Raw genomic sequence first — 20610 nt, forward strand, 5'->3', positions numbered from 1 at the left:
GTAACTCCATTTACAGTAGAAAATGTCTGAGAAGAGCTGGAGAAACTGAAAGTGGACAAAGCCATGGGGCCTGATGAGGTTCATCCCAGGATACTGAGGGAACTCAGAGATGTGCTGGCGGGTCCGCTGTGTGACCTGTTCAATAGATCCCTAGAAACTGGGGTGGTGCTGAGTGATTGGAGAAGAGTGGTGGTGGTCCCGCTTCACAAGAGTGGGAACAGAGAAGAGGCTGGTAACTACAGACCAGTTAGCCACACTTCGGTGGTGGGAAACGTAATGGAGTTACTGTTGAAAGAGAGAATAGTGAAATATCTACAGTCGGGAGAATTGCTGGACCAGAGGCAGCATGGATTCACCAGGGGAAGATACTGTCAGACAAATCTGATTTACTTTTTTGACTGGGTAACCAAGGAATTGGATCGAGGAAGATCACTCAATGTCATCTACTTGGATTTTAGCAAAGCTTTTGATACAGTCCCGCACAGGAGACTGGTGAATAAAATTAGAAGCTTAGGAGTGAGGGCCAAGGTGGTGGCCTGGATTGCAAACTGGTAGACGGACAGAAGACAATGTGTGATGGTAAATGGAACTCTCTCTGAAGAGAGAGTGGTTTTAAGCGGTGTACCGCAAGGATCGGTGTTGGGACCGATCCTGTTCAATATCTTCGTGAGCGACATTGCGGATGGGATAGAAGGTAAGATTTGTCTTTTTGTGGACACTAAGATCTGCAACAGAGTGGACACGCCGGAAGGAGTGGAGAGAATGAGACGGGATTTAAGGAAGCTGGAAGAGTGGTCGAAGATATGGCAGCTGAGATTCAATGCCAAGAAGTGCAGAGTCATGCATATGGGGAGTGGAAATCCGAATGAACTGTATTCGATGGGGGGGGGGGGGGGGGGGGGGAGGGAGGCTGATGTGCACGGAGCAGGAGAGAGACCTTGGTGATAGTGTCTAATGATCTGAAGTCGGCGAAACAATGTGACAAGGCGATAGCTAAAGCCAGAAGAATGCTGGGCTGCATAGAGAGAGGAATATCAAGTAAGAAAAGGGAAGTAATTATCCCCTTGTACAGGTCCTTGTTGAGGCCTCACCTGGAGTACTGTGTTCAGTTCTGGAGACCGTATCTCCAAAGAGACAAAGACAAGATGGAGGCGGTCCAGAGGAGGGCAACCAGAAAGGTGGATGGTCTTCATCGAATGACTTATGAGGAGAGATTGAATAATCTAAATATGTACACCCTGGAAGAAACGAGGAGCAGAGGTGATATGATATAGACTTTCAGATACTTGAAAGGTTTTAATGATCCAAAGACGATGACAAACCTTTTCCATCAGAAAAAAATCAGCAGAACCAGGGGTCACGAGTTGAAGCTCCAGGGAGGAAGACTCAGAACCAATGTCAGGAAGTATTTCTTCATGGAGAGGGTGGTGGATGCCTGGAATGCCCTTCTGGAGGAAGTGGTGAAGACCAGAACTGTGAAGGACTTCAAAGGGGCATTGGATAAACACTGTGGATCCATGAAGTCTAGAGGACGTGAATGGGTGGCTCGCGAGAATGACGGCTACTGCCTGGAGATAATACCCTTATTCAATAAACATACTCACGGTTAATGCGACTCCAACAATGCTCTAAGACTCCAACATTGCTCTAAGCTTCAACGGCAAGAGGAAATGTGGAAAAAAGGATTTGCATTCACAAAAAAGCGGGGAGTAGCTTGCTTGTTACGGCAGTTACTACCCGAAACCAAATAAGCCTGATACTTTACTTTCAATGCATATCCATCATAGCTCTCTGCTTCAATGGCAGGGGAGAAAGACTGATTCTTCATGCATTTCCAGCATAGCTCTCTGCTTCAACAGCAGGGGAGAAAGACTGATACTTCACGCATTTCCAGCATAGCTCTCTGCTTCAACAGCAGGGGAGAAAGACTGATACTTCATGCATTTCCAGCATAGCTCTCTGCTTCAACAGCAGGGGAGAAAGTCTGATACTTCACACATATCCAGCATAACTCTCTGCTTCAACAGCAGGGGGAATAAAGAGAAGTGGATCTATATACAGACAACAACCAACAAGGACTGAATTACATAGTCTGGGTAAACAAATAAGCATGGGTGTAGCTTGCTTATTGCAGTGGTTACTACCCCTAACTAATTAAGCTAGATATTTCACTTAGATGCAGTTCCAACACTGCTCTCTACATTAATGGTGGGGGTGGAAGGGAAATAGAACCAAAAGGTTACTAAGAGCCAAGAGTAACAGATAAGTATGAGAAAAAAAAAGTGCGAAGCTTGCTGGGAGGACTGGATGGACCGTTTGGTCTTCTTCTGCCGTCATTTCTATGTTTCTATGTTTCTATGTAATATAGCACAGAGTTCAACTTTATCTGCTGATCTAATACTGTATGAAATAGCACTGACAACACTAGCCAGCATTGGAGGAAGGAGGTTATTTGCTCCACCGGACTGAGTGAAGCCTCTATATCTGAGCAGAAGGGGCACCAAAAAGGCTTCCCATATCTCCCAAGGGACTTCAGCATTACTAGATCTACCTACTGAAAATTTGTCCATTGGGCCATGCTGAAACAGATGAAGAATATGACTCTGGTGTTCTCTTGTGCTAATTGATCCTGGTTAAAAAAAAATGGACATTATCGAGTCCATCCAAGCAATGTGCTAGTGTGTGCTAGTGCTACTGCCATCTTGGACTAAACCTTTACCATAGTGCACCATTTTGTCAGACTGCATTCTAGTAACCATGACACAAAGTTTTTATGTTTCATTTTTAGAGTATGTATTACATGTTTTGAGAAAATACCATCTTGCAAATGTACATATTTTCTTTTTTGATTAGGCCCTCAACATAACAAAAAGTAGCTAGATAAACTTATAAGAATAGCAAAGCTAGATCAGACAATGGTCTATTTAGCTCAACATTCTCTCTCCTGGTGCCCTCAGATTTATTAGTAAAACCCAATGGACCTAAACCGAAAACTGTGGAAATTATTATTTGTCAAATTTTACCCATACTCACTTTCTTGCTGCTTTTGAGGGATGTGTCACATCTGGAATCTACATATATTCAATGATCTTATAATTTCTCTAAAGAAGAACAAGAAGAATTATTAAATCTCTTCTGAGACATCTCAATAGTCATCAAGCCAGTCTATAAATGTGGAGCATGTTTTGTACTAAATTGAAAGGTCTATATTGTAGAAGTTATATAACAATTAGTATGTTGCAAGCTACTATCTTTAGATCATACAATATGTCTTCAAATTCTTATGAAAAATATTATTTTCTAAACCATGCAAGAAGATTTTTTGATACTCCATGAATACATCACATCCATGGATAAACTCTATGTCCTACCTAAAATCCATTAGACCTTGATTTATCCACCTGGATACCCAATAGTATTTGCCAACAACTCTGTTCAGCCTTCTTCATCCAGAATTGCCTCATCCAGCTTTGTCTCATTCAGCCTTGCCTCATCCAGCCTCATCTCATCCAGCTACATTTTATCCAGCCTCTCTTTGTCCCAGTGTCTTCTGTGTGTCTTGTCCATCCTTGGCCTGATCTTCTTGTATTGACATCTTGCCTTGGGCCTGACCACATTTTCCTGCCGCCTGAACCTGACCTCTCACCTTGGACCTGACTTCTCAACTTGGATTGACCACATTTGCCTGCTGACTGGATCTGACCTCTCACCTTGGACCTGAACATGCTTGCCTGCTGCCAGTACCTGACCTCTTGCTTCAGATCTAACCAAGCTTGTCTGATGCCTACCCGAACCTCAGCCTGTCTCCAACTGCTCCAGTCTGCTGCCTGTCCTGACCCCAGTGTACTCTCTGACTCTAGTTCTCCTGACCAACCTAGGGATCCTCCTAAGCCCTGTCAGCTGCCAGAATGTAAGGGCTCAACCTGCCAGGGAGGCAGCTGATATAGGTGAAGCTCCAGTCTGCCCACCACAGGGCAGGTTCGACAGCTCTTGGCATAGGTCTCATAAGTTTGCCTATGGGGCATTATCAACTATGCCACAGTACCAAGAGCTCAGTTCCATGCCACTCATCACATTAAGAAGTTGAAATCTATTAACAAATGGAATCTATTATTTTAAATCATTTCACAAAATTATCATTCTATTTTGATTTTCTGGAATAAGATTGATTATTATTGATGTTCAGACAAAGCAAAAACTAGAAAAAGCCTGAAGCATTCACTTAATAAATATACCAAACAAAACACAGTGAATAGCTTTATAAAACTGTGCATGCATAATATGGAAAGGCATATAGGGCAGCAGGACAGTCACAGGTTACTATTTTACCTTAATGACTGGAAGGGGGACAGTAAGCAAATCCATGGCTCTCATGCTAAACTTTCAAAAAGGAAATTTTGATAAAATGAGAAAAATAGAAAAAAACTGAAAGGAGCAGCTACAAAGGTAAAAAGTGTGCAAGAGGCGTGGTCATTGTTAAAAAATGCCATCCTAAAAGCACAGTCCAGTTGTATTCCACACATTAAGAAAGGTGGAAAGAAGGCAAAACGATCACCGGCATGGTTAAAAGGGGAGGTGAAAGAAGCTATTTTAGCCAAAAGATCAAGTGGTTAAAGGGGCAATTAGAGAAGATATGCCATCGTGGAAAGATTAAATTATTTTTTTGCTTAAGTGTTTACTGAAGAGGATGTTGGGGAGATACCCCTATCAGAGAAGATCTTCATGGGTAATGATTCAGATGGACTGAACCAAATCACGGTGAACCTAGAAGATGTGGTAGGCCTGATTGACAAACTGAAGAGTAGTAAATCACCTGACCGGATCACTTGACCGGATGGTATACACCCCAGGGTTCTGAAGAAACTAAAAAGATCTGGGTTTTGGATCGGGGGTGTGTCCGGGGGCGTGTGGGTGGTCCGGGGGTGTGGCCGAGTGCCCCGACACAGCGGCCTGTGTCGGGACCTGTCACGCCGGCGTGCGTAAGTTACTACTGCCTGGAGGCAGTAGTAACTTTTCTGATAAAGTTAGGGGGGGGGGGGGGGGGTTCTAGATAGGGCCAGGGGGGTGGGTTAGGTAGGGGAAGGGAAGGGAATGTGCGGGGGGGGGGGTAGAAAGAAATTTCCCTCCGAGGCCGCTCCGATTTCGGAGCGGCCTCTGAGGGAATGGGCAGCGCACGCAGGGCTCGGCGCGCGCAAGTTGCACAAATGTGCACCCCCTTGCACACTCCGACCCTGGATTTTATAAGATACACGCGGCTACGCCTCAAAGGGGCACAAAGGGGCACAAATATTTTCCAAGCTGGACCTGAGAGGTGCATACAATTTGGCATGCATCCAACCTGATGACATTTGGAAGACGGCGTTTAATACCAGAGATGGCCACCACAAATATGTGGTAATGCCTTTTGGGCTATGTAATGCTCCAGCCGTCTTTCAACGCCTCATGAATGAAATCTTCCGAGATCTCCTGTATAATTATTCATATACCTCGACGGCATTCTGATCTTCTCTAAGGACATAGAATCCTCCTCCAGCACAGAAACCCTCCTCATCTCCCTATCAGACCACATCCTTCTGGGTCTTGACAAAGGGCTTTCATACCTTCTGATCCTCCTAGATATCTCAGCAGCTTTCGATACGGTAAACCATGCCATTCTTCTAAACCGTTTATCTGACATTGGAATCGCTGGACTCGCCCTCAGATGGTTCAACTCTTTCCTCAAAAATAGAAGCTACAAGGTTAAAGTCAACAACAGAGAATCACCAACTTATAAAGCAACACTAGGCGTCCCACAAGGCTCTTCTCTATCCCCTACCCTCTTCAATATCTACTTACTGCCCCTCTGCCATCTGCTCACAAACCTTAAACTAACACATTACCTCTATGCAGATGATGTGCAGATATTGATCCCCATAAAAGATTCTCTGCCAAAAACACTCGACTACTGGGAAAATTGCCTGAAGTCCATAAAAAGCCTCCTCTCTAACCTGAACCTGGTTCTAAATGCATCCAAGACGGAAATCCTTCTTATCTCCACTGAACACTCGACCAACACCGACATTACAGCTCTGGACCCACAGATCTCTCAAACTAGAGATTTAGGAATTATACTAGACAATCATCTGAATCTAAAGAAATCAATTAATAATATCACCAAGGACTGTTTCTATAAGCTTCAAGTTTTAAAAAGAATCAAACCCCTTTTCCACTTTCAGGACTTTAGAACCATCATTCAATCCACGTTATTTTCGAAAACAGACTACTGCAATGCCTTACTACTGGGGCTCCCCATTTCAGCCACAAAACCTATACAAATGCTCCAGAATGCAGCAGCTAGAATCCTAACCAATACCAACCGCCGTGCTCACATTACCCCCATCCTTCGAAACCTGCATTGGCTGCCAATAAAATATAGAATTCTATATAAAGCTCTCACTATAATCCACAAATCTATTCACCAACAGCTCACACTAGACCTTCAGAACCCTCTCAAACACCACTCGTCCGAAAGACCCATCAGAGAAGCTTATAAAGGGACCCTTCAAATCCCAACTTCAAAATACACCCATCTAAAAACCACCAAAGAACGTTCCTTCTCCACAGCAGGCCCTGTCCTCTGGAACAGACTTCCGATTGACCTAAGACTGGAACCTTGCCTTCATACCTTTCGAAGACAACTGAAGACGTGGCTTTTCCTCCAAGCCTTCCCCTAGTCAAAATGTCACTTCGGACTCAGCCTAAGGAATGAGATAATTACCAATCTCATAACCAGTTATATATTATTTATTTGTTGCTAATTTCCGCTCTACCTTTCTTCCTGGCTACTCTAGCCCCCAAGTTCAATGCCCTTGTTTTATGTAACTTTGCTTGATTCAGCCTTCTTATTTTTGGTTACTCTTGTTTATCCCCTAAGTTCCATGTAAACCGGCCTGATGTGAATTCTATTCGTGAAGTCCGGTATAGAAATATATATTAAATAAATAAATAAAATAAAATCCCACTGTGAATATGTCAGCATCGTCCTCCAATGTCTGAGAGAGAATTATTTGTATTCAAAACTGGAAAAATTTCGGTTTGAGTGGAATCACTTACCCTTTCTGGGATACTTCATCTCTGATTGTGGATTCTCGATGGACCTGGAAAAGCTTCAGGGAATCCACAACTGGCCTCAGCCAGTAGGCCTTCGGTCGTTGCAACGCTTTCTAGGCTTCACCAACTATTACCGAAGGTTCATTGCGAATTACTCCTCCATAGTTGCCCCACTCACTGCTATGACTAGAAAAGGGGCCAATACCCGAGTTTGGACACCTAAAGAGCAATTGCTGCCTTCCAGAGGATTAAAGAAGCCTACAGCTCCGGTCCCTGTCTCTTTCATCCAGATCCCAAATGTCCATTTGTTGTGGAGGTCGACGCCTCAGCGATCGGCGCCGGAGCTGTTCTGAGTCAACACTCTCCCACGGGCAAGCTAATCCCATGCTCGTTTTACTCTCATAAGTTTTCCCCCACGGAACAACGTTACACAGTTGGTGACCGTGAACTCCTTGTGGTCAAACTAGCGCTTCAAGAGTGGTGCCTCTGGTTGGAAGGGACACAACATAAGTTTACCATCTTCACTGACCACAAGAACCTCAAACATCTCAAAGAGGCTCAACTTTTGAACCCCCATCAGGCCCGGTGGGCCTTATTCTTTGAGAGGTTTGACTTTAACCTTTGCTTTCATCCTGATTCCAAGAACTTGCGCGCTGATGCGCTGTCCAGATCATTTGTGCCTGAAGACGTCCCGGAAGTTCCTAGCTTCATTATTGACCCTGCTTGTATTTCCCTTGCTGCGACTACCATAGTCCCTGTTGGAAAGACCATCGTTCCTCGCCGGCTACTTGAGCGCGTCTTAAAGTGGGACCACGACTCCAAACTGGCAGGCTACCCTGGTCGTGCCAGAACCATGGAAATGCTGCAAAGGCACTATTGGTGGCCTACTATGGTGCAAGATTCACGAAACTACGTGAACTCATGTTCCACTTGCGCCCAGCAAAAACTACCAACAGGGAAGCCTTGGGGCTTGCTTCAGCCTCTCCCAGCACCTACCAAGCCACGGTCCAGCATTTTGATGGACTTTATTACTGATCTACCTTCTTCCCAGAATAACACGGTGATTTGGGTCATCATCGACCGTTTCTCGAAAATGGGTCACTTTATCTATTCCCTTGCCGGGCCTTCCTTCAGCCCCAGAACTGGCAAAGCTCTTCCTGAAGAACATCTTTCACCTCCATGGACTCACCAAGGAGATTGTGTCCGATCGGGGACCACAGTTTGCCACCAAGTATTGGTATTCCTTGTGTCGAAAGTTCAATATTTCCCTGAGTTGTATGTCGGCCAACCATCCCCAGGCCAATGGGCAGGCCAAAAGGACCAATCAGACCTTGAAGACATTCCTACGCTCCTATGTAAATGATCAGCAAAATAATTGGTCGGATCTTCTTCCCTGGGCTGAGCTGTCACCCAATACTCATGTCGCAGCAGCCACCGACATATCCCTGTTTGCAGTAGTCTTCGGACGGCAGCCCCCAACTGCCTTTTCCTGTTCCTCTGACGATTCCATCTCCAGCAGCTCAATCAATGGCTCAAACCATTTGCCAAGTGTGCACCCGGGAAAAGGAGCGACTTTCGCAAGCTGCTGAACATGCCAAGCGCACTTCTGATCTTCATAGATGACCTGCTCCACTCTTTCGACCTGGCCAGAAAGTGTGGCTGAGTGTTCAACACATTCAACTGAGACTTCCCTCTCACTGTCTGGCTCTGAAATACATAGGACCATTTCCTTTGAACCGAAGAGTGGGAGCTGTCTCATATCAACTCCAGCTACCTCGTTCATTGGGTATCTACAACATGTTTCATGTGTCCCTGTTGAAGCCATTGGTCCTCTCCTGGCCCTCACGCAAAGACCTTCCTGCTCTGAATATCTCTGCAGAACCTGATATTTCTCTCCAGGTAAGAGAGGTCCTCGATGTCCAGCGACGCCGAGGCAAGTGGGAATACCTCCTAGCCTGGGAGGGCTATGGGGCCGAGGAGAATTTCTGGGAACCCTCCCAAAACATCCTTGATAAGGATCTAAGGACCTTCCATAGAATGTACCCTGAGAAACCACATCTGAGTAGGGGGAGGCCTAGAAGTGGGGTGAGCAGACCCGTGCACAGCCGTCCTGTGCACGGGTCTGCTCACCTTCATGGTTCCACAGCGTGTCCAGGGATGACCTCCCTCACAGTAGTTGCCAGCCCTGCCAGGCCCCAGTGTCCCGCGCCGGCAGTCGCCGGGCCTTCCACTGCATGCCAGGCCTCACGCCAAGGCTTGGCATGCTCTTCCATGTTAGCCACGCCCCTACGCACACGCGCGGACCACCCGGACTCATGTAGGGCCAAGGGCGGGTCTTAGCTCCGCAGAGCGCCATGATTAATCCCTCGATATAAGGAAGTTCCTGTCTATGCTTCTTTGCCTTGGCAATTGGGTCGGTTTGTTCTAAGATTTCCTCTGCGTTTGTTCCAGCTTTTGCCTGTTCCTAGTCTCATTCCAGAATCCTTCTGTTCCAGTTCTGTTCCAGACTTGCTCCTGCATCCTATTTCCTGCGTCCTGCTTGTTCCTGTGTTCGTCTGTCTGTCTACCCTCGGACTGTCTTATTGGTACTGACCTCAGCTTGCTCCTGACCTGTCTGCCTGCCGCAAGACCTCAGCTTGCTCCGGACCTGCCTGCTGCCTGCCTCAAAGACCTCAGCTTGCTCCTGACCTGCCTGCCTGCCTGCCGCCTGCTTCAAAGACCTCAGCTTGCTCCTGACCTGCCTGCCGCCTGCCTCAAGACCTCAGCCTGCCTTTGACCTCATCTGACCTCCGGTACCTGACCCCTGCTTTACTGACCATTCCTCAGACTGACCTCTGGATCTTGACCATTGCCTGTCTGACCTTGTCTCCAGATTCTGGCTCTGTTCCTCGCCTTGTCATCACCAACTCTGTTCTGGTTCTCCTTGCTCCAACCAGCCTCCAACTTCGAACCCGATCGCGCACCCCCTGTGACCGTGGGCATGCTGGACTTTCATTCTCTCAGGAGACCCTGTGAGGCCCACCTAAGTCTAAGTGGCCTAGGTCCCTATGGGCTCCTTCCGGAGGGATCTCAGGCTTCCAGTGGTGAAGCTCTTTACAGCCTCTGTCTCCTCCAGTGCTCTGCCCCCTTAGGGCAGTTACCTCCTGTTCCCTTTCAGGAGGCGTTCCTTCACTGTCGCAGGACAAGGGTCCTCCCCCGAGCGCAACAGCCATTTGCCAGGTTTTTCATGAAATCTGCCACTCTTGCACCTCATCAAAAAAACGAGGGCTCCCTTGGTGCCAAATTCATAATTGTGCAGGGTACAGTGAAGAAAAATTCACAGTCCTGTGCATCAGGTCGGTGCAGACCAGTGAGAATTCTTTTCAGAATTAGAAACTCCTAGCGAGAAGGCCTGAAAAATTAATACTTTTCTATTCTCAAATTGTAGCTCCCTTTGCCTCCAAAAACGCAGCAGAATCTCAACTTTCTGGGCATAATTCTATATTTTAGCAATTAAGACACACGGTTTTTGATCCATTGCAGGCTTGGGCCCAGACAGTGTGCGTGTGCGATCAGGCCCGCTGGAGCTGATGCCATAGAGATGACCGTGGCTTTCAGCCATGCTTCCAAGGTACAACCTCAGCCCTGTTCAGGGATACTTTCAGGGAAATCTACAAAGTAAAGATTATTGCATTGGGAACAATTTTCTAATTCATTCTGCTTGTCGTCCCACACTCAAGCAGCTTTCTTTAATGCCACGACCTTTTGTTCCATAGTCCCAACAATATCCTTGACTACTGCAACATGGCCTTCCGCAAGATCCATGCAGCTGCTAAACTCCATCACAGAAGAGTGCAACTCCACTATTTGCTCTGATATTTGGGTGAGCCTCCCATCGAGCACCGCTACAACCATGGTGGTTACTTTCTCTTCCAGAGATTCATAAGTGGGAACGGCAGATGAGTCAGGCTTAGCCACATCCATTTTTGGTGTCTGGGGCCTTTGATCTGTCTTTGTCTTTCTTCACAGATTTGGTGGCCATTAGATTTGGTAAAGCTGCTGCAAACTTGTTCCCTGAGCTTATATGCAGTAACTCCGTGCCTTGGGTTAAAGAGTGGTCGAACAATAGCAGAAAAAGGTAGAGTTATCAGACTGGTGGCTAGATCTCTATCCTCGCACGTCCTAACAAGCCCACCACATCACATGATCTCTATAACAAGAATTTTAATAATTTGAATTACTTCCTATAAAAACTCACATTCATACTAGTGTGTTTAAGATGTTTCCACAATGGTTTGATTCTTTAAATTTACATTAGACTGTCTGTGTGACAAAGCGTCAGTCTAAAAGTCTGATATTGACATTCTCTAATGGCATTCTACTTATAATTCTAAACTGTAGCTGCAGTAAAGTGTTACAGTATCAAAACTCCAGTGACATCTCCAAGGAACTATTGCTTTGAATGTTTGCATAGTGACCAAAAAATGGGGTGTGTCATTCTCCACCAACTTGGGAAGCTCACATCTTCCCTCGCTTTCCCCCCGGAACAACAGTGTCGCTGACCACCACTAATGTTCCTTCTAAACTGCATGTGTGCATGGCAAAAATTCTGCACTGGTGCATGTGTGTGGCTCTAAGCTGCACATGTACATACCTTTTCCTGCAGGTGTGCACAGCTCGCCCCCCAACAAGTGCAGGAAGCCTGATTGTGCCATGATGATACCCATCGTGCTACAGCCTGAAATGAAGAAGAGGCCAGCATGGCCATGGCATTGCCCATCCTGACACGGCCTGAAGCAAAGAGGAGGCTGGCAAGACTGTGGCATAGCCCATCCCACCACAGTCTGAAGTGCAAAAGAGGCTGGCGGAACCCATCCCACCACTGCTTGAAGAGAAGAAATGGCTGGTGGGGTCATGGCAGAGCCCATCCCGCCATGGTTTGAAGTGAAGAGGAGGCCAATTATGTTTATGTGTGTACATCTGTATGAGATCTTGTGTACATGTATGAATGTTTATCTGTGTGAAAGCCTATGAGTGTGTGTATATTTTATTTATTTATTTATTTATTTATTTATTTATTTATTTGAATTCTTTTATATACCGACATTCGTTTAATAACATCAGATCGGTTTAAATTCAACAGAAATTAGCAGCAGCGCTAAACAGAACAATAACATAGTAATTAGCAGCAGTGCTTTACAAAAATAACATTCAGTTTAGGAGAAGGGACATAGCAATAAAGAACATATGCGTAACATGGTATAACTTTAATTAGTAGGGGGGCTTTAACTAAATATTTACAAAGGTTAATTAATGTTGGCAGCTAGGACTGGAAGGAGGGGGGAAGTTTAGTAAGAATGTAAGTACATTATGGGAAAGCTTTTACGAAAAGCCATGTTTTCAATTTTTGTTTGAATTTTTTCGGGCAAGATTCTTGACGAAGATCAGAATATATATATGTACAAGAGCCTGTATGTGTGAGAGCCTGTGTGCATGCATGTGTGTCTGTGAGACCTTCTGCACCTGTGTATATGCATGTGTGTTTATATCTGTGTGAGAGCTTATGTGTCTGTGTGAATGCCTGTGGGTGTATATATATGTCTGTACGAGAGCCTTTATGTATGAGAGCCTGTGTGCATGTATGTCTGTGTGAGAGGCTGTGTTTGTGTCTGTATATTGTATGTCTGTGAGAGCCTGTGTGTGTGTGTGTGAGTGTGTGCCTTTGAGAGCACACGCTCTCACACAGGCTCTCAAAGGCATGTGCACACACACACACACATACATACACGCATATAATGCGTGTGTGAGGAGGAAAGAGCCTGTGTGTATGAGAGAGAGAGAGGGAGTGTGTATGAGAGAGAGAGAGGGAGTGTGTGTGAAAGTATTGGCATGTATAAGAGAGAGGGAGTGTGAATGAATGTGTTAGTATGTGTATGTGAGTTAGAGAGATAGTTTGTGTGGCTCTACCTCCCCAGAGTGACTGGACATCAAAAGATCCCAGGTATGGAAAGCAGGAGATTTTTTAATCCTTATTAGTTTTAATTATTGTTTTTAAATATGTTATTTTTAATATTAGAACATTATTTATTTATTGGATGTTTGTTTATTAGTGGTTTTGAAATATTTTATTGGTGTTTGGGAAATATTAGAACAAACTCCTGCAAGTTTTTTTTAATTATTGGAAGCTCATCAGCTGTTTTGACATTTAATATTTTGATTGACATGGTTTTAATATTATGAATGATGTCTTATATCTCAGATTTTATTGCTTGATGTTTGAGAGCCTAGGGCTTCTGTCACTCCAGGCAGCTTTTTCCCTTCAAAACCATGGAGGTGCAAGTCCCTAGAGCTGGGATACCATTGGGATGAGCAGCAGCAGCAACAACAACACAAGTCCCCACCACTTTCTCTGCCCTTCCCCTGCTGAGAGAACTTAGCCTACTGAAAGCTGCAGTACGAAATGCAAAACACTCCTGTAGCCCAGCTGCAGCACAACGCTGTTTCTCACCTCTCTGCAAGTGCCACAGGGAGAAGTGTAAACTCTCTCGCAGCTGCTCCTACTTGCATTCTAAATGCGGATTTCAGCCCCAATCAGCCTCAGAGTTTGGCTGCCTCAAAAATAAAAAAAAATTATCAGGACAGCTTCAAAGAACAGAGTCCCCTGCCCTTTTTCCAAATACAGGCCTCAACGCCAGCTGTACCCACTAGCCAGACAGCCAGCCCAGGATAGAGAGTGCCCTTCTTCTGCAGGTAATTATATATATTTTTTTATTTTAATTATTTTTCTTGCCCCTATTACAAATGTCACATCTGCAAACACACACATGGCTTCTTTAAAAATTATGTAGCTGCTGTCACATGGATGAAATGGACCAATAGGCACCCACTCAAATTGTACATCACCAACCCATAACTGATCATTTAAATAGCCAGTAAAAAAAACACATTCAAACAATGGGGGTCACACATTTTATTTATATATTCAGATCGAAGCAATTATGAAATATTCAGCTATTAACAAATGAAGGTAAATAAATATAGATACACAAGAGTGAAATACCAAAACAGTATGTTCAAAGAATTTAATCCCACTCCACATCAGTTCATTAAAGCACAATCCTGTGTGTGTTTTCAGATGCAGCAATGATACGGTTGGTGTCTAGATTTGAGACCGAATGTTTGGAGTGAAGCTTCCAAAGCAGGTGACAGAAGCATGCCAAGCCCTAGCTGTGTTAGGCAAGTAAAGCAGGAGCAGCAGAACACTTGGAGACTTCACAGATATACAAGCTTAAGTTATATTGGTGGACTATTTTGTTTATTGGTTTTTGGGCACTTATTCACGTACACGCTACGTAGGCTATGATTGCAATTGGTGGATGTGCTTAGAAACGTGGAATAGTAACCCATACGTATTCTGCCACCCTGTAAGATTTTCCATCTCACATACAATTTTTTATAACAATTCAGTGTTTTGTTTGATGTTCAGGCAAGCCGTAAGACATGAAATCAATGGGCTGCCATTCCTATCCATCAAATGTCATTGATAAATGAGATTGTTTGTATTCTCTCTTATAATATTGACAATTTCAATGGAGAGTACTTTATTGGTAGATACAGTGCAATCTTGCCATCAAATTAACTTCTTTGAGATTGGGCTTTTTCAGCCTTTAAATTGTTTAAGGAAATTCCTTTGCATGTAATATTTTTTATAAGTGCATTTTTGTGCCCTGCAGCTGTGCCACATCTATACAAAGGATTGTAGGGCCATCCATGTTATAAAATGTGGCAATAATGTCTGTATGTAAGTGTAACTAAAACATTGATTTTCCAGTGCTTTAATCAGCAACTAATATTTGTCTTTTTACTTTTAGGAATGTGCCCTGACATAGCCTTTTGGTGAAATGCTGGCCATGTTGACTTCTTTCTGCTGGTTTCTACATATTTTGGCTTCTTTCAGCTGGTTTATACCTTCAAAGTGCTTTGATATCTTATAGCAGTATACTTATCAGATAAGTGATTAGTCAATTTTGATTGTTTAGATATAACATTTGTTGTCACTGATATTTATTTCGGTGCCAGATATTTTTCATGTGCTTCCTATAAATAGTTTTTGACCCATGATTAAGTTTGACATGGCTGTTTTGATGGTGGTTTAGCATGTTCAGTCTTTATCTTGGGCACAAATTAGAAATCCTTCAGTCTAACTAAGCGTGCTATATGGTTTAGATTATTTTCCTTTCCTCCTTTTCCTTTGGTTCTTCTTGTTACCCCTTCCATCTTCCTCCTAATTTGTCTCCTGATTTTTCCTTTCCCTCTATTCCGGTTCTTCTCCTTCTATCATCTTCCTGGTTCTGACCCTTCACCCCTTCCTCTTGTGTGGCCTTCTCCTCCACCCTCACCCGTGTGGTCCAATAATCCCATTTCCTTTTCTATGTAACCCAATATTCTGGTTCTTTTCCTCTACTCATACCCAGTGTGGGCTGATCTTCTGTTTCAGTGCCCCAGCTCTAGGCTGGTTTTTTCCTTCTTAATGAGGGGTCATGGGAAAGGGATCTTCCAGGCAGCCTAATTGATCGGTTCTCATCTGTTCTCATCTGTTCCCATTAACATCATTGACTACTAATTATGGCAACTATAGCAAACTGATGCAGAAACTTTAATACCATTTTGTTCATGCTGTAGTTTTGCTGGAAACAATTTTTCAGCTAAACTACAGCAGTTATTCTTGCTATAGGGACCTTAACCTATTCAGCAGGGTGAATAATAATGCCCCAAATCTGATTCTGCAAAAAGTTTGTCAGTTCCTTATTAGTATATAAATGGGAAGTTATAAAAGGCAACTTACAATTGTTTGAGGTGAGAAGAACTGGAGGATGATTGTCCATCAAAATCAATACTGAATTCTGTAAATTACTGCAAAAAATTCAGAGCACAGCCATGTATTGCTCATTGATTTAAAGTACCAGTACATAGTCTCTTTTTAAAATCTTTCTCTTTCTCTCTCTCTTTCTTACCTGTGCTCTCAAGTGTAAAGAAAAAGATTGATTTTCTTACATACAGCATATCATTCAAGACATGAAACTTATTAAATCATAAATATATGGGTAACCACAGTGGTGTAGATGATAATCAAAGCCAAAATCTCTGGATGTATAGTTAGGTTTATTAATGATTGAGGCAATAAGCCTAGCCAGGTTAAAATGTTTTCTATCTTTCTGCCCTGAACTATAATGTGGTGATTTTCATAATTTACAACTTATCGCTTCATTATAATGTACATTGGTGTTAAAGTTAGGGTTAATGTAGGCATCTTGGATTGTTTTTTTTATTCTTTTTCAGGGACATGGGCTATTGCTATAGGGATGTGCAGAAGGAAAAAAATAATTTTGATTCAGTATTCATTTCGCAGGGACCCAAATCCATTGCATTAGTTTCGTAGGGGAGAAAACCAAATCATTGATTAGTTTTATTCGTTGTCCATTTTCCCATTAAAGTCAATGGGGGAAGTATTTGCAGCCTATTTTTGGCTGCAGAATTGGGGTTTTCTTATCAATTCTGATGAAACTTCTGGGGAACAATCATCAGAAAGAGAAAAAAGCTTCAAGGTACTTAGACTGTGGCAAAGTGGCACCAAAGTGGCATGAAGAGTGTAAGGCACTGTAAAGGGGCAAAGGGATACCAAGAGTGGCAAGAGTGCTTTAACAGAGGTGCAAAGCAGGAGCGAGAGTGTCAAAAACATACCACAGCTTCAAAAGAGAGCACCGTTAACAGTTGCATGAACCCTTGAAGGCAGCACAACAGGCAAAGTGGCAAGACAAGTGGCATCAACATCCTACAGCACAATGAAGGGGGAACATAGCAAGCAGAAAGAGTGTCAGAAAAAACCACAAGGCGCTGATAAAGGGACAACGCAGCAGAAAGACTAGCATCAACACACTGAGGAACCAAGATATTGGTAAAAACACCACAAGGAGTAGAGTGAGTCATCTGGTGTATGGCAGCAAGGCAGAATGGCAGAAAGTTGACAGGGGCAAGACAGGCTGGCAGAGCGGAGGTAGTCTGGTCCCTGTGGTTTTGATAGGGGCAAGACAGGCTGGCCCCAGGAAGAGTTCCCTTTACTTTGCACAGGGAAGGGCTCCCTAGAATGGGTTCTCCCCTCAAGTGGGGTGTTTCCATTGGCATCTAGTGAGCTCTTGCTCATCTTTTAAATTCTGGTGGACGTAGCAGATATACAAACGAGAATTTTCAAGGCTGATGTGGTGGAGGTTTCCATGTGTACAGTAGTTCAACATGGGTCAGAAGGTGCTAAGAGATAGGCTGGCTACACCCGAGGAGAGTTCACTTTCCTTTGCGCAGGCAAGGGCTCCCTGAAATAGGTTGGCCCCTAGAGTGGAGCACGAGCCTTCAAGAATGGCGAGTCGATGTGGAGGAGGTTTCCATGTGAACAGCGGTTCTAATTCAATATGGGTCAGAGGGTACTAAGAGATAGACTGGCTACACCCGGGGAGAGTTCCCTTTCCTTTGCATAGGAAAGGGCTCCCTGAAATGGGTTGGCCCCTAGAGGGTAGTGGTTCTGTTGGTGTCTAGGGAATACCCAGAAGCTATTAACTGTACTTATGAACTTCAGCTGATGACAAAGGAACTTGAAGAGCTCTCAGAAATAAGAAAACTGCTACTCGTCCAAATCTACAATATCAACCTATGTTGACTTTGTACCCTACAGTGCCTCTGTAAACTATGGGAACACAGAGGATGAACTAGAGTGCAACTACCACCAGTTTTCTATAGTACTAGAAACATTAATGGTGGCACCTAAGAAAGATTTAGGGAAAATGGCCTATATTATTAAGGTCATGAAAAATATTGAGCATATAAAATATCCAAGCTCCAAGCTGGACAGACAGGCATAGCATTTGAGGTCAGGCCCTTGTAGGGATGTAAGGCCTGGACAGTGGACGGACAGGCACAGCATTAGAGGTCAAGCCCTTGTAGGGACGTAAGGCCTGGATGGACAGGCACAGCATTAGAGGTCAAGCCCTTGTAGGGACATAAGGCCTGGATGGACAGGCACAGCGTTTGAGGTCAAGCCCTTGTAAATACCCAGAAGCTATTAACTGTACTTATGCACTTCAGCTGATGACAAAGGAACTTGAAGAGCTCTCAGAAATAAGAAAACTGCTACTCAAGTCCAAATGTACAATAACAACCTATGTTGACCTTGTAGTTTACACAGTGCCTCTGTAAACTATGGGAACACAGAGAGTGAAATAGAGTGCAACTACCACCAGTTTTCTATAGTTCTAGAAACATTAATGTTGGCACCTAAGAAAGATTTAGGGAAAATGGCCCATATTATGAAGGTCATGAAAACTATTGAGCATATGAAATATATAAGCTCCAAACATATTAAGTCAGCTTTTTATGTTCTTACATTCCAAATGTTGCTAAACAGGAAAAAGAATATTCTGGAAAGAAGTGATGCACAAATATTATGAAACTGAAATTAGAAATACTAGAACTAAACTCAGACAGGCCCAGCATTTGAGGTCAGGCCCTTGTAGGGACGTATGGCCTGGACAGTGGACAGACTGGCACAGTGTTTCAGGTCAGGTACATGTGCTGATATTATCTGGAGCATAGGAGGCAGATGGAGCTGCTGCAAGGCTTTCAATTGTTTTTATTTATCTTGCCATTGACAGGGAAAATTTGGAAACCCAAGCAAAGGCATGTTTAGTTTCAAAAACACTAGCATTTCCAACAACTCTGGTGCCAGCCTTGAGTGGTGAGGGCTCATGATATACCCTGTCATTGAAAATACACGTTCACTGGGCACACTGGTTGGTGGACATGACAGATATCACTAAGTCACTTTGGCTAGGTGTGGCCAGACAGTAGAATTGGGTGCCCAATATGCCAGCGGATTTGTCTGCATGTCCTCTGTGGGTTCTGAGAGATACCGTGTCACTGACATTTGTTCTGGTGTCTCTTTCGCTTGGGTGGGCTGAGAGTCACTCATGCCAGCTGCTTTCTCTCTAGCCCATTCCAGAACAGATGATTTTTTATGGGCAACATGGCTATGGCGTACTGAAGTGGAGGAGGAAGTACTAGCTGTCACTGACAGAGTGCTGCTCCTGCTTGGGATAGCACTACTCTCTGAAGTGCCCGCTGTTTCCTCCTTTGCATCATGCCTAATCTGTCTCTGCCTATGGTGCTCCTGTTCACAGAATTTTACTAACAGCAGGTCCTTTACAATAGGAGACAATCATACTGAAGGGTGAGTTTCCCTTTCACATGGGGATTCCAGACTGTGGCGAGCATGTATGTGTGGTCTTCTGTTAAAGGCCTTAATCTCTCTTGCACCTGCTTCTGCAAAATGTCCAGACAATACAGCACCTCTGCTGTCATTCTTTCTTCCGGTTTAAAGTCCTCCAAATTTTCCTCCAGAAAATTAACCATACGGATGATGTTAGCCAAAGTGGCACTTCTGGAACTCAGCTCCTCCATGGCATCCTTGAAGGGCTGCAGGATTTTTACCAGCTTTCTCATGACTAACCAATCATGATGCCCTAGGGGACTTTGCACACCTGTGTTAATAGCCACAGAAAGTTCATGAAGGGGTGTCTGCTGCTCCACTAACCTCTGCAGCATCATATAGGTGGAATTCCACCGGGTGGCAATGTCTTGAATGAGACTCTTGTGAGTCATCTCCAAATCAGTCTGTTTTTTGTCGGAGAACCTGCCCCACCTTCACACTTCTGTGGAAGTGTGCTGCTATGTTCCTGCACTTTGTATTAAGTCCTGCAGGCATTCATTCTCTTGGTGCTTGGACTCCAGCCCCAGAGCTGACTTCACTACCAGGAGCAGAGTGTGTGCAAAACATCAGATTTTCTGAAAGCCCCCATTGGATTCTGCCTTTACCATGTTTGCACCATTGTCTGTGACAAAGAACCCTGCCTGAATATTCCTGTCTTGCTGGTATAGCTGCCACCCCGCCAGCATTTGTCTGATGCATGATAGAATATTGGCTGAGGTATGGGCGTCGTCCGTCAGGTGGGTGAGTAATAAAGCCCACCTCCACCCTGATACTTGTTCACTAATAGAGCTACTGCCTGCCCCTGCCTCAGCCAGGTCCCAAAAGTGTGCTGTCAGGGAGAGGTAAAAGTGTCCAGCATTCAGTGCGATCATGATATTGCAGGTGAAATGCACACTCCCCGTGCCTTAGCTAGCAGCGCTTGGATGCGACTGCAACACTGGTTGTACAGGCTGGGGATGATGTTTCTGCTAAATGTGGTTCTGGAGGGGACTTTGTAATTTGAAACTAAGACCTTCAACAAATGCTTGAAACTCGCATTCTCCACTATCTGCAAAGGCTGGTCATCAAGGGTAATCATTTCCCCAGTGCTCCTGGTTACAACATTTGAGGCTACCTGCCTCCTTCCCCGGGACAGCATTACCGAACACCACCCCATTTCCTCCATGGTGAGTTGTTGCTTCTGACACATGGCAGGGGGTTGCTGGCCTGCCACCTGACTGATTGAAGGG

This window comes from Rhinatrema bivittatum, chromosome 1, assembly GCF_901001135.1.
Source record: "Rhinatrema bivittatum chromosome 1, aRhiBiv1.1, whole genome shotgun sequence".
In the NCBI taxonomy this organism is placed as follows: Eukaryota; Metazoa; Chordata; class Amphibia; order Gymnophiona; family Rhinatrematidae; genus Rhinatrema; species Rhinatrema bivittatum.